A 16,061-nucleotide genomic window follows, 5' to 3' on the forward strand; every position below is an offset into this window, starting at 1 on the left:
AAATGTTTGACATCCAATAGCCAATGATTAATTAATCAAAGTGCTCCATTGGTGTCATTAAACAAAACAAACATACAAAATCATCAGCCAGTGAAGCAGTTTATTTTGAGTTCATCGCGGTTCATCTTAGTTCATAGTTGTAAGTTCACCATAAGTATAACATGAGAGCATCTGAGAAGGACTATTTTAAGTTAACTTATTCTACTATAACTTTATACTCATTTTGTGTTTTTCTGTTTTGTTTTTTAGTTCACACTGAAAGGTTATTTCTACCACAACAAAAATTGGGAGCTCGTCCGGGATATATAAACGTTTTGGTGACAAAAATAAAAAAATTTGTGTACATTTGTACTTTGAAAAAGTTAAAACAACAAACTGTCAACAGGGCGTTTGAAGTGAAAAAACATTTTTGACCAACCCTGTCATCAAGGCATATGAAACGGTCTGAGCTATTTGTACTTATATATTAGTACTTATATTCTGAGATAGCTGTTAAAACGTCAACGAAAAAGCAAGCAGTTAAAACATATTGATTGAGTGTTTAGTGGAGAAAGACATATTTGATATTTCAGTTTTAGATTTAATACATGAACGTGAACTTGATTCATAATTGAAAGTTAGAGAATTAGAGTTAAGATTACAAAGAGAAAAGAAATATGAAAGGGAGTTATAATTAAGTTTCTGAAGAGAAAAAAAGGGGAAAAAAAACGAAACCATTGAGAGAGAAAAAAACCCTGAATACGAGTTAAATTTGCAGAGATAACAAACATAATTAGAGTTGCATGTGCCGAAAGAACGACAATAACATGAGTTCAAAATGGAAAAAAGAACTGGCAAGTAAATGAAATTCCACTATAGCAGAACATTCTACTACTAAAGGTAACAGCTTTGATGCAGCTAAAAATATTACGCTAGTTCCTAACTTTCAGGAAACAGAAATTGACACATTCTTTGTGCATTTTAAGAAAGTGGTTGACAGTTTAACGTGACCAACGACGTTTGGTATCTTATTGTACAAAGCGGTTTTTTTCGGGAAAGCTAGAGAAATATATTTTCCATTGGATGTTGACCGCAGTGCTAATTATGATGTAGTTAAAGAAACTGTTTAAAGGGCTACGAGTTAGTGCCAGACGCATACAGGCAAACGTTCAGGTACACTAAGATATAGTTTGACCAAATGCATGTATAATGTGCTAGAGAGAAAAAGCAGTTGTTTGATAGGAGGATAACTGCTAAGAATATAAACGAAAATGTTGGTGAACTCGGACAACTTATATTAATTGAACGGTCTAAACAATGTGTTCAGTTTGACATTAGATGAAGGAAAAGTTGAAATCTTAAATCAAGCACCTACTATAGCAGATGATTATGCATTTCCTCACAAACTCAGTTTTGTAAAGAAAGGTATACAGTATACAAGTTTTCCACAAAAGAATTTAGATCCAAATAAGCCCACTAACTTGTATGATGTTTGAATGCTTCATTTTGAAGAAAAAAAGTTGACAGAATTGAGCCAAGTATCCTCTAATGCATGTACGGCGGTAAAGAGTGGTATAAAGCCTGTTTATGTTGGAGAACTTGAAGTGCAGGTGAAGAGGTACACATGTATTAAGGAGGAAGTTAAGCCCTTTGCTTCAGTTGGCTCCATGTCACTGAAAGGTGATAGCGCCAACCAGCAGTCGAATAGAACAGTGCGTCATGCTGGAGCTTCTCAGTCATTACTATTAGAGGGTGTTTTGCTTTTGTCAGAGTAGACTTCAGCTGGTGCAAGTGTGTTGATACAGGGTGTTCAGCAGGGTTTTGCAAAGGTTCCGCTTCATGTTGTGAATCTTAAGTCAGACTTGCGGATCTGTGTCTGTAGATGTGAGGCCTAACCTACCCATAGAAGATGTCGATTGTTTTTGGAAAATGGCTTGGCTGATGGCAAAGTTATTATAAACCCACTACTTTAAGACAAACCTTGTTTTGGAGATGACTGTTAGGAGCAGGAAAATTGAGACATTTATATTGCCTGTGCTATAACCAGAGCTGTGAAAAAGAAGATATCGGAAGAAGAGATGGTTGAGTAAGGAAATTGTAACTGTAGATCAAGATGACCAGTTGAACATGATCACTAAGATCTTTGGCGAAAATGAGAAGAAAAGACATAAGGACAAGTTGGATGAGAGTGATTGTGGGTTACATGTGTTGAGTAGGGAGAAGTTAATTATCGAACAAAGACAATATCCACAATTGCTACTTTTATATTAAAAAGGGTATTAACACCAGAGGTAGAAGAGAACATTCCAGTTAGCTATTTCAAGCAGAATGGCGTGTTGACGAGGACGTGGAGACTTCCAGATGCTTTGGTTGAAGAAGACGGGAAATGATTCACCAGGTGGTTATATCCTCGGTGTATGGGAAAGATGTTGCAGGTTTTTCTCATGATTCACCGTTAACTGGTCACTTAGGGATTAACAAACCCTAAAATAGAATTTGAATATTGTTTTCTACGATTAAACTCACATATTAAATATAGTTCTTGTTTAGAATATCAGTGTCTGTATATTCAATGTGTTTCTGGTCGTCTTAATATTTGTAAGAAACCCAAACTGGATTTTGTCTATTATATTTTATTGATATTATATTATTTAAAATTATATTTTGGAAACAAAATGAATTTAACCTAGTACTAATATTAGAACGACCAGAAACACGTTTAATATACAGCCACTAATATTGTATGCAGAAAAATATATTTAATATATAATTACAATCGTTAAAAAGTATTTGTTAGTCCTTAAACCTTAAATAATATGTATGGACCTGTTTAGACGTCATTCAGTTTATCACGGGTTCAACATCTTGTCTAGATTGTTCGAAAACACATTTTCGAGGAGGGAGGCCAAAGACAGACCTGTCATCCATCACCATTTCCATCACTACCTACAACTCCTTCTGCTTTTTCATCGCCAATATTAACTTACTCTTTTATTAATACCTATATTAACGCCACTACGAACACTTATCTCTCATGTCTAAATGAAAACTTTAAAGTAGCATCACTGCTTCGTAGTTATCCCTTTGTCGAGTGGTAACTGATTGAAAAAGAAATTATTAAAACATTGTATGTGCCAGGGCCCGGTAACACACAGCACTCGTAACACTTACGTCAGACGTACGCCACACATTATGTATGGTGTCTGTCTGACGTAAGTGTTCCATGTGCTTTATGTTACCGGGCCCAGATGTGAGCAAATGGGTACGTTTTTTAAGAAGGGACCCCGAACACATGTTCGAGTTATGCCAAGACTGCAACGTGAGGATCATACAATCGTACAATTATCTTCACGCCCAGTGGACATACACATTCCACATAAAACGTAAATTGCATCGCAGACTCAGAGTGTGGTAGAAGGAACCGCATACAACGTGAAGGTATGACCGAGAAAGCGGGGAAAAAACGATAAATGAAAAATGTCACTGATCATCGAGTATATAAACTTAACAACCTGCTTGCTATGTAACGCTAGTTATTATAAGTAAACACAGTTGTATGTACATATAGAGGGATTGTTTCAATTGTGAACTGTTTTACCGTAATGTCACTATTAAATGTATATGTTTGTCTTTATGTAGATCACTGGAACGGAATTAGCATATGTCTAAAATGCAGTAGTCACTAACCTACGTGAAGCTGCCAGAATGGTAGTGCAATCGATTCAACATTTCTCCACTTAACTAACCACAAACACATTTTTCAAGTTTTACGTATTATGTATTGCAAAGCATTTGTGAAATCATTTTACATGATATAATACACAATGCAAATTTGTTTTTTAGTTTTATATTTTCCGATGTGGTTTTAGTCCCGGCGGACATAACAACTGGGTTTATTCATCCATTTTTGTCATGAGATGGTGTAATTTGACGACATGAATCAAACCCGATCGAGGGACGGGACGTAGACCAGTTGTAAAGGCAGATATATAGACACGTATTTTATTAGAATCACACCCATTATACACACAGTAAGATACATGATAAAAAATGCAATATGAAAGCCACTCCTTATGGAGTTATGAGAGACTAAAATCCGCATTATCAACAGTAATACATACAGGCAAATTATACATACTATACACAATACAATACATAACAAACATTTTGCATTAAACAACATGAAGGTCGCTCGTCATGGAGTTATGGAATACTAAAAATACATTTAAATAGTAAAACATACATACATAATATACGTAATAAACATATACAGTATTGACATCCCAAATAAATAGAAATGTATTAGATATATTAAGAATATAAAAAAAAACATTTAAAGGGAGAATAAACTCAAACATGAACCTTATGTGTTGGAAAGATGCATACCCGGACCACCAACACATACTGACACTTTATCAAATGACAAACGCGTAATTTTATAGTTAATAAAAAATCGTGATTATCCCTGCTAACTGGGAGCAGCCATTTTTTTTTTCGTTTCGATTTATCCGGTGCTCTAGCTTGGGGCGAAGTGATGTCAGCTGCTACCCACACATGTATGCACAGTGGAAACAAAAACAGTAATTTACGACATTGCGTTCTCATTGATGAACTTGACTTGTATTTTACTCTGTTAAGTAATCCAAAAGAAACAAATGTAAATTATTAGGCCTATTGGTGTGCTACATCGGAGCAAAAACAACCACCCACGATACCCAAGTGATAATTTTCGTTTCTTTGGGTCTACGTAATTTGTCATAATATATATATATAGACAACTAAGTATATGTCATGAGAGTGCCATGACTGGACGGAACGACGGCTGGACTCGGAGGTTGGCTTCGATGGTGGGCCCCTGCGTGTGCTGTAACCTCACCGTGGTGCAGGGGTGTAACATTCTCTTTGAGAATGGCCAATACAGCACAAAATTGAAGTTTTGAGTAAAATTCAGTATCCGTAAAATTCTGTGATATTTGTGTTTTTGCACAGTTATTTACACTGTTTTTGTTTAAGTCTTGAATTTTTATATTGATGTTGATCATCACTTTATTTATTTGCATTACCATAGTTTGACACCCAATAGCCGATGTATTTTTCGTGCTGGGGTGTCGTTAATCATTCATTCATTCATTCGATGGTGGGGGATGGAATGTCGAAAGTTAGGGTTTAAAAAGTAGGGAATTAGGGCGTCGGTGGTTTTGGCCATATCGCTAGGTGATTGCTGACCTTTCCCTCTCCCAATCCAACCACTGGTCACGTCCAAGTTCCAAATGTGATTGACACTTCTCAAACCTTAATCCAAATCTTCCTGTGGGACTTGAACCAACCCTTCCTCTTTAACATCCTTGGGCCTAAATTTATAGTAGAATCAGCTTCAGTGACGTTTATTAAAACCAATTTTCAACTAGACCATCAAAACTTAAAGCGCCCATATATGTCAAAATTTGTTGTGTAGTAAATACAATAATAATTGTGTTGTTTTGGTTTGCGAATCTACATCTGAAGAGTATCGTTTTGCAATAAAGTGCCGAATTCCTTTTTCTTTTCTTTTTAAATTTCCGATCATTTATGAAACAAATATCCCAAATGTGGTTTGAGGGTATTCAATTAAGCCCAGAGATATTAGAAATAATAAAAAAGAAACCACAGTTTTATTTTTCCTATTTGGATTAAATTCTAAAAATTATAAATTGTTCAACTAAATAACTACCTCCTGTCCCGAGTCAGGCACCCGATCATAGAGATTTCACTCGTAATAGGCGTGTTCGAATCCCCAGTGGTACATGGACACGTAAAACTAGTTGATCATTACCCATCAGTACGTAGGTTAATGCATGGACAAAACATGGTACAATTATGTCAACTTGTTGTGTAGCCACTTATTGCTGGCTTACTGGGCTGGATATTATTATGGAGCATTGCAATGTATATCTATTTTATCATCCCGCAAAACCCAGGCACATTTGTTTCTCTAGTTCTAAGACTCATTTCTGACGATACGTATTAAGTATTACATATCCACATGCTTGCCAGAGGGCATATTCACTGGGATGGTACACAATTGCTCTGCCTGTTATATAATATAGCCATCACATTTAACCGTTTTGTTAATTAAATATAAGATTACACTTGTTGATATTAAGCAATAGTGTGCATTATATATCGTTGAATATGCATTGCAGTCCGGAAGCCTTGCTTAAGCACAATGACAGGTTTTGGCACATAAAGCAGACAAACGGTAGTACTAACAGTCGCGCTATGATACTATTGGTATATAAAGGAAGTGCATAAAAAACAGGATAAAAACAACAACAAAAAAACACCAACACCAAAACAAAGTAATAAGTCATTACCTGCAACTGAAGTAAAGGATGTGCACATAGTAAGAGTAAGTGGCTAATTTAGACATACATATCACCACCACCATCACCACCATCGCTATCGTCATCATCATCACCACGATACAATGTTGAATTGTTTATGTTACTTGTGTTTTAATTTATTGAAAGTGAACTGTTGTTGTTCCTTATAGCAGATACTGTGCTTACATTATTTATTTATTTGAACACAGTATGTTCAGATCACTGGTATGGTGACAACTGTGACAAGACATGCAACTGTAAAACTCAGAATGAAGTGTGTGACAAGAGAACGGGATCGTGTACATCAGGGTGTCCAGCCAGGTGGACTGGTACAGCTTGTGACAGTAAGTATCGTTCATAGTTCCTATTGTTATAGTAACTAATTAAACATCATACTGAAGTGGCTGCCCAAAATATAAATCTGATCAAACAAATTATTGTCTGTGTTTGACTATTCCACACTTCATTGTCCTCCCATCAAATAAAAATACTGTTGAGCTCATTTGTACATAATAATGATCATACATTCTTACACTGGCTTTTTCATACTGTGATTATGTGTTAACCGAAACTCAGGAGCGTGGGACACTATTTTTAAAATCTTATTTTGATAATTTAAATTAATGTGACTCAAACCATAATACGAAGTGTTGGCTGCCTAGAACCTTTGAAAAGTGGTGTGCATTACACGTGTGTTCTTTACATCAACAGCAGAGACAGACTTGGTTGCTTTAATGGTTGCTGTGTAGACTTATGTACCGACCTCGGTGGTGTAGTCATAAAGCCAATGGAAACTGAGGTGACAGGTAGTGGGTTCGCATACCGGCTCTCACCCAGAGTGAGTTTAACGATTCAATGGGTAATGTGTAAGCTACTGCACACACTTCTCTCTCATTAACCACTAATCCACTGTCCTGGACAGACAGGCCAGATGGTTGCAGTGCGTGTCGAGGACAGTGAGCTTGAACCTCGGTTGCATATAAGCATGAAAATAAGTACAAACAACAAAGACCCGTCATGTAGGTCAGTGAATATAGGGGAAGGAGGATAGCTCGAATGTCCTCTATCGTTATTATTTTGTAAGAGATAACAACAGAGTAACGCTAGACAACACTCCAGCTGGGGTTGGGGGTTGGCGTGTCACTAATACAGAGCTCACTGAGAGGGGTAGGGAAAAAAGACAATTCGATGTTTGTTCATTCATTGTATTATTAAGGTAAATACGTTAGCGCCACCAGTGTATGGACAGATGCATGTAAAAGACGCATTACTGCATTATAGATAGGAGTAGACCTTTCCAAGCAAACCAGGAAATAATAATATGTTAGACATCATATAGGCATAGTTTCAGTATATACCAATGGTGTCCGTCTTGCACTAACGCATGTGGTAACTGTTAAGAATCTACGCGTGGCAGGCATACTGGAAAGTGTCATTGTCTAACTGTTTGGCCTCCATCGAATTGTGCATGCAAGTATTAACGACTGATGAACAGTGTACCTGCTTTAAGACATGTTTATACCATGTTCTTTGGACGCAATGTCTAACCTTAAACAAGTGAGACACTGAACAATATGCAAACACTTTTTTTTTAATTCTAGCCTGCATAAAAGAATACATGATTGATACATACAATTTCGTAGTATGTACTGTCATGGCTACGGGAACGCACATTTAAAATATATTTCCAGGAAATGAAAACTAGCATTACGTTAGAACCAAATAACCGTAGTTCGGAATTTACTACAGTGTTGATTACCTGCTGTGTCGATGGACTATGGCTTCAGTGTTTCAGTAACAGCTACGGTCGTTTTATTGGATCTCCATGTGACAAACATACTAGAAGTTGTACGCGTCAGACTGGACGCGCTCCACTGATATGGACACTTGCATGTCAGTTACTGACAGAGTGAACATTACAACCAGCAGCACCTATTGTAGAGAGTCATATCTATCACATAATCAAATATGGTATATTTATATACATCCATGAGAAAGATCGTCCATTTTAAAAATCATTTTACATCTGATAATACACAATGTCAACAAGTTTGTATAGTTTTATATTTTTGGAAGTGGTGTTAGTCCAGGAGGACCTCTTTCAAATGTTCCTTCTACATACATAACAACTGGGTTTATTCATTCATTATTTGTCATGAGATGGTTAATTTGAGTACATGAATCAAACCCGATCGAAGGGCGGAACGTAGACCAGTTGTAAAGGCAGATAGATAGGCATACATTATATTAGAGTCACTCCCAATATACACACAGTGAAATACACGAGACACATTCTTAATACGCAGTCTGAAGGCCACTGCTTATGGAGTTATGATAGACTAAATATTCACATTATCAACAGTAAAACATACAGGCATATTATACATAATATAGACAATACAATACGGAAGGAACATTCATATTTAACAACATGAAGGTCACTCATCACGGAGTTATGATATGCTAAATTTACATTTCAATAGTAAAACATACAGACATAGTATAAGTAATAAGCCTATACGGTATCGACATCCGAATTAAATAGAAATGTATTATATATACTAATCAAGATAGACATACCTTTTATTAGAGTCACACCCAATGTACATACAGTGAAATACACGAGTAACATTCTTAATATGCAATCTGAAGGCCATTGCTTATGGAGTTATGAGAGATTAAACTTCGCATTATCAACAGTAAAACATAAAGGCATATTGTACATACTATATACAATACAATACATAACAAACATTTTTATTAAACAGTATGAAGGTCGTTCATCATGGAGTTATGATACACTAAAAATACATTTAAATAGTAAAGCACACAGTCATCGTATACGTAATAAACATATATCAAATAACTATAAATGTATTAGATATATTAATAACATAAAACACATTTAAAGGGAGAGTAAACTCAACCATCAGCCTTATATGTTGGAAAGATGCATACCCGGATCACCAACACATACTGACACTTTAACCAATAAAAAAACGCGTAATTGTAGATTTAATTTTTTTAAAACGTGATTATCCCTGCTAACTGGGGGTAGCCAGTTTCTTTTGTTTTCGATGCGTCGGTACTTTAGCTTGGGCCGAAGTGGCGTCAGCTCCTACCAACTCCTGTATGAACAGTATAAACACAAACAGAAATTTACGACAAAGCGCTTCTCGTTGATCAACCTGACTTGTAAAACAACATAACTGATGTGATAATATAATAAACTATTCAACTAAATATATTTCAAGTTGCATTAACGGAACGAAATGAGGTTATTGTATTTTTTTTTTATCTTGTAAATAATCTCTCTCTCTCTCTCTCTCTCTCTCTCTCTCTCTCTCTCTCTCTCTCTCTCTCTCTCTCTCTCTCTCTCTCTCTCTCTCTCTCTCTCTCATATTTCTCGAAATAACCATTTGTCATTTGTTAATAGCCATAATTTAGAATGTGATGACGGGTCGTTAAAAATCGCCCTTTATTTTATTTAAGAATGTGCATATGCGCGTACACGTGCGTTTGCGTTTACATACGTATATGTGTGCATGTATGCATATTAAGACTGGTGCTGTAGTAATATTGTGCTGCGCGTGTATGTGCATACATGTATAATAGTTATAGTACATGATAATGCACTTTGGATTTCTGTATGTGTCGGTTTGTTACGTATCACCCACTATCTAGACAGATCATACACCCGTCCTTTGATTTTGTATAACGAATACAAACAGTTAGCGCGTTATCGTAACTGAACATCCCAAGTACAACTTTCTCCGCAACCACGACCCACTCTACCAGGTATTTAACTTCCTTGTTTGACAATCCACTCATCCATCATCAAAATGTCTGCTGTTGAAACATGGAAAGTATTCTCTTTCATTGTGGTCGGGCATTTTTATAATCGGGTTGTAGAAGCGCGAGGAAATAGTTTCCGGTTTAATATATATATATTTGTATCAAAGTAGTTATCGCCGGTGGTAAATAAGAGCTTATGTTTGGGTATACTACTACTACATATAAAATACACTAACATATACAGGCATAATATACTGATGGAAGGAAATTAAGGATCATACAGATAGCAACAAAACATAATGACTGCATCAAAAATCATTTCATATTGTCAGAAGATGACTGTGAACATATGCGCAGCACATTGAACACTACAGACATTCAATGCCACATTACAACTTGGTACGAAATACAGACATTACTACGCTAGTAGTGAATTAAATATGGTCTACAATTTGGTGTCTTCCCTTATTTATTTCCATCAGTATATATTCGATACTTCCACGAAATGCATTAAAAAGCAATCTATTCTGTAATAAAATTTTACTTCAACATTGGCTTTCTCTCGTTGAAATATGATATTATGATTAATAATATTAAATAGTATGTTGTGACCGTAGGCCGGCAAACGTGTTTATTAATTGAATTATAGTATCAAAGGCCTGTTAAAATCCATAAATCATGCGGACACAACAGTAATTAATTTGAACATTTTAGTTGTCACGCAACAATGCTCGCCGCCGCACACAGCGCAATTGCAGTGTATCCGCAAAGATTCGGAAAAATTATGTAACCACCAATAAATGAAATAATATCTAAATGATGGACACACATACTTCAATCCTAAAGGCAGAGGAACTCTTTAAACACACTGGTGTTTATCTAACAATGAAAATATGATACTATACATATTAATTAAAAAAAAATTCTGACCATTTCTTTTCACGTTTCAAAAGGAAGCAAATGTCTGCATGCTTAATAACTAAACCGTATATATGTAACTATGTACAAAGCAGAAAAACAAAAAGTCACTTGTATAATTAAATTTAAGATTAAACTTAAATTCAATTAATATCGACACAGACATTGTTTTAATATATGAAGGGTCCAATTGAATAACCTACGATGTCCACGTTTTGATATATTTGTCGATTATCTACTCCAGCCCATTATAGAGTATGTACTGTACAACGGCAAACTACTGCAGTAATATAACATGCGAATTCACACGATATAACTGTATTTAATAGGAAACCTCAGCCTAGCTTTGAAAACAAATCGGTCACGTTCAGGCTCGGGGGAGCAATGGTGTGTGTGTGTGGGGGGGGGGGGGGGTGACTGGGCTGAATAAAAAAACATTATTGGTAGTAAATCTTAAAGCAGAGATGAATTGTACGTGTACAATACAGGAAATTGCATTTCAGGACATCTAGTTTTCAACATTGTACGGGGGAGCATACTCCCGAACCACATAAGGACTTTGTTTTCAGTTCGATCTTAGTCAGCCCCCAATATCTGTTTGCCTCTGTCAAAGTAGGTTACACAGGCGAACTTTCAACATGTAATAGTATTTCACCACACTTTCGGTCGAGTTAGTTATTACACCAATATATTATGGCACATTATGGCAATACAAAGAAAGTAGTAAATAATGTGGAGTCATTATCAACCACACATCGTATAATCAAACACATAACATACAAAGGAATAACATGTGAGTCCAAGCAGAGTCAGTAAGTACTCTTTATAGTTCCTATCACAATAATAGCTATTCAGTACACTGCATTATATACACAATAATAGTACAGTGTTGGTGTAAACAGATCTAGCCATATCGAATGTTCTGTTGTAACGATCGTGAAGAGTTAGCTCACGTAGTTTGGCAAGTAATGGTTAATGTTGTTGAATATGTGAATCCTGTATTATATTTATTAAAGTTCTGACACAAAAGCAAAGCTAAACAAATCATATATATATATATATATATATATATATATATATATATATATATGTATGAATGTGTGTATGTATATATATGTATATGTATACAAAATTTAGTCTCTGAAAATATCCATGTATCCTAACGTAACCAATTGCATAAATAATCACCCACACGTAACCAACTTTCTACAATATATCTGAAACATAACGTTGCATGCTTTTCCTGCCGAGCCAAAAAAATATAAAAATTAAAATAAAACTCACCTACGAAATTCACCCGTGCAATAATGGTATAAAAATTAGCCAGTATACTGGTAGGGTATGTTTTTGATAGAAAACCAAAATAATGCCAAACGAATATCACGACTTACTGTAGAACAACAGCGAGCGAGCCATAGGCATGATACAAATGGGGTCATCTAACGATCATGTCGCAAGGACGTTTGGATGTTCCAGAGTTGCTCTTGGTAACCTGATAACTCGATACCAACAGACAGGTCGGACATCGGACACGCCCAGAACGGGTAGACCACGTGTCACCGCTCAACGGAATGACCGATGCCTACGAACATTACACCTACGTAATCGTTTTCTGACGGTGACGTCATCAGCGGCAACGGCATTCGGCCACCATGTGAGTAGACACACCGTGTCAAGAATATTACGTGCTGCTGGTATCAGAGCCTACAGACCCCACCGTTGGACCACATTGACAGACCAACACCGTCGGCTTAGACTACGGTGGTCCAGGCATGTGAGGCGTTGGCTGATTCGTGATTGGCGAAGGGTTCTCTTGTCTGATGAGAGTAGGTTCTGCCTGTTCCGTGGGGATGGGAGAATAAGAGTGTATCGGCGTAGAGCCCGTTGTTGCGTTAATGACATCGAACCTTTTGGAGGTGGTAGTGTGGCGGTGTGGGGAGGCATCTGTGGCGATCAGACCACTGCACTTGTCATCACTGATGGTCACCTGAACGTTCAACGTTACAGGGATCAAGTGCTAAGACCAGTTGTTATGCCATTCCTACAGCAACAGCCTCAAGAGATCATATTCCAGCAGGATAATGCGAGACCTCACGTTGCTCGCATTGTTCAGGACTTCCTCTATCAGAGCAACGTTAACGTCTTGCCATGGCCGACATGCTCTCCAGACATAACGCCTATAGAACATCTTTGGGACTACCTTGTTCGCCAGATTCGACAGAGACAACAGCCCCTACTCAACAGACAACAACTGCAACAATCCCTAGTTGAGGAATCGCGACGCATCCCGAATGGCGTAATCAGAAGGCTGACTACATCTATGCGAAGACGTGTGCATGCATGTGTCCGAGCTTACGGGGGTCACAGACGTTATTAGAGACATTATCGAGTCTGAAATACCTCATTTTGCTCGACTTCATTGGGTGACATTTCAGTGTAAATTTGTTTTTTGACCCCACGTTATGACGTAATTGCTACCTGCAGTCACGTTGCTTTTGTTGATGATTTACATTTGGTATTGAACTATTAAATAATATTACAAATAATGTTATTCTTATTATTTGCCGTTTCCCCACAAATTCAAATATAATACATGTAAAGTTTCCTTTGGTCGTCAGTGTGGCCGGGTGACTACGGTGTTGCTCTGGGAGCTGGGGTCGAGTCCCAGCACTGACATGAGACAATGTGTGATGCCACAGATGTGTTTTACCCCCTGTGCTCGTGCTTTTATATATGTGTATGTATTAGTCAAACTCGAAATATATATTCATAATTACTTACATATTTACAAATATTAACTAAGATGACTTACAGTGTTTCCCATCATCTAATCCGTACGTTTTATATTCAAATGAAACAGGACGCTATGATCAAGACGTTATGGCACATAATTATTATACCTGCCTTAGAGTGATTTCATAACGTGTTATTTAGTATCTGATATTTTGTAATACCGTAATTTCTTTAATTTTCAGCCTGTGTTGCTAGATATTGGGGTCCGTCTTGCACCAAGTCTTGTAGCACAACATGTAAAGCAGATTACTGTTACATACAGACCGGAAATTGTCAGTGTATGTGTTGGTTATTATTCAAATAAATGCTTGTAGGGTTTTTGTTATAATTGGCAAGTACACAGTATGTTCTTTTGCATACCTCGAACAAAAACTTGTATCAGATGAATACACACACACACACACACACACACACACACACACACACACACACACACATATCACATAATTTAAGAATTTGATCACTTTGCAACTTAGATGTAAATTAATCAAGGGCAGGGCACTACGTTTATTGGCATTTAAGCAAACGTACTAGGGCGACACTCCATAACTGCCGTATACATTCATAGTTATCAAATAGAAATATTTCAATAGCAATTTTACACTGAAAGCTGTCCAGCGTTCAGAAAGGAACAAAACGTTAAGCACTACTTTGCTTTGATGTAAGGACTTCCGTCATTTCCATTCAAAAAGACACTAAAAAGAATATCTAGTAATGGCGGACTGAAATTGAGGTTGTGTGTACAGTTTAAAAACACACGTTGTATCAAGCTTGATATATGATAAAGAAGTTATTACGCTTGTGTGTTTCGGTATCTTCAATATATATTAGGAATAAAAATAATGTATTACGCTCGTCGGAGGCTAGCCTAATACAATTTTTATTCCCAATATATGATACTGAAAATACCGAAAAACACTCTGGAAACAACCTCTATATGTATGAAGTGTTCATTTTTGAAACACTTTATATCCATTTTTGTCTTCCATTTATTTTCACACATACAGTTCTTCTTGGTCATCAGTTTATTATGCTTTTTTTTTTCTTTGTTGTTAAATTGTTTTTGCCGCAGATCACAAACACAGCAATGATACTACTGTACATATAGTAAATGTATAACACATATATCCATACACCGATGTACACACATATATACACACGTGCCCGGATGTCCTCTCACACATATAGTTCGGTTACTCATTACCATTAAATAAATTAGCCATTGGAGCTGATTGAATATTAAACATTTCGTACTTGCAATTGTTATATATAATAAATATTTCTATTTCAAACTTTTGTTTCAGCACATTTTTAACAGTAGTTATTTCTAAATTGTTTTTATGTATGTTCCATAAACATAATGTCTTATGTTAATAATTAAACAGGTAAGAACGTATCATACTAAACATTATATTATGTTTTATTGAAATTAATTACAATACCAGTCTGAGTCAATATCCAGTTTTATATTGCAACCCATATATTTTGTTTTAACATTATTGCATTCCAAATATAGTTGTGGTATGGTTTCTGCATGGTTGTTATAAAAGCTACTTAGCGTATAATATATCGGAAACAGATATTCTTACAATACCAGATTTAACTGTGGTGGTTAGCATTGTTTTGCATTTCTGTTTCAAAAGTTAGAATAAAAAATAAACCTATGATCGATCCGTTTTAAAATATCATCATATCATTGTATCTGTCATATAGAGTTTGCATAGCACTTGACTTATATTTGTCTGACGTTGTGTAATATATCCATTCCTTTTGTGTTCAAGCCTGTGTTGCCTTAATACGTGTAGCACGACAGGTATAAGTAATGCAATTGGAATTTAATTAGTAGGAAAGCTGATCACCATTTTAAATACTGGTTTTACATTAGCAATTATCAGTTTGTTTAGGAAATGTTGATTAAATGGAAATGCTGCATAACTGACTACCTGTTTTAATAATGTGTTACATTTCGTCGGGACCATATGCTTTATTACGAGCTAAATATTTAATTTTGTCGACTTATTCTAGAACGGTTATACTTAATAATTCTAATTTATTCATAAAACGTTTCTGGAAATAAAAGACCTCTTTATTTCCATCGTCTACCGGCGAAACTGATATAAAATATTTATTTAATACATCCTCTTTTTCGGCGGCGGTATGGATCATTGGTTAGGGGTGTTGATGATTTCATAACGGTGCAATTCAATTCTCTGT

The sequence above is a fragment of the Gigantopelta aegis genome, chromosome 1, assembly GCF_016097555.1.
Source record: "Gigantopelta aegis isolate Gae_Host chromosome 1, Gae_host_genome, whole genome shotgun sequence".
Classification (NCBI taxonomy): domain Eukaryota; kingdom Metazoa; phylum Mollusca; class Gastropoda; order Neomphalida; family Peltospiridae; genus Gigantopelta; species Gigantopelta aegis.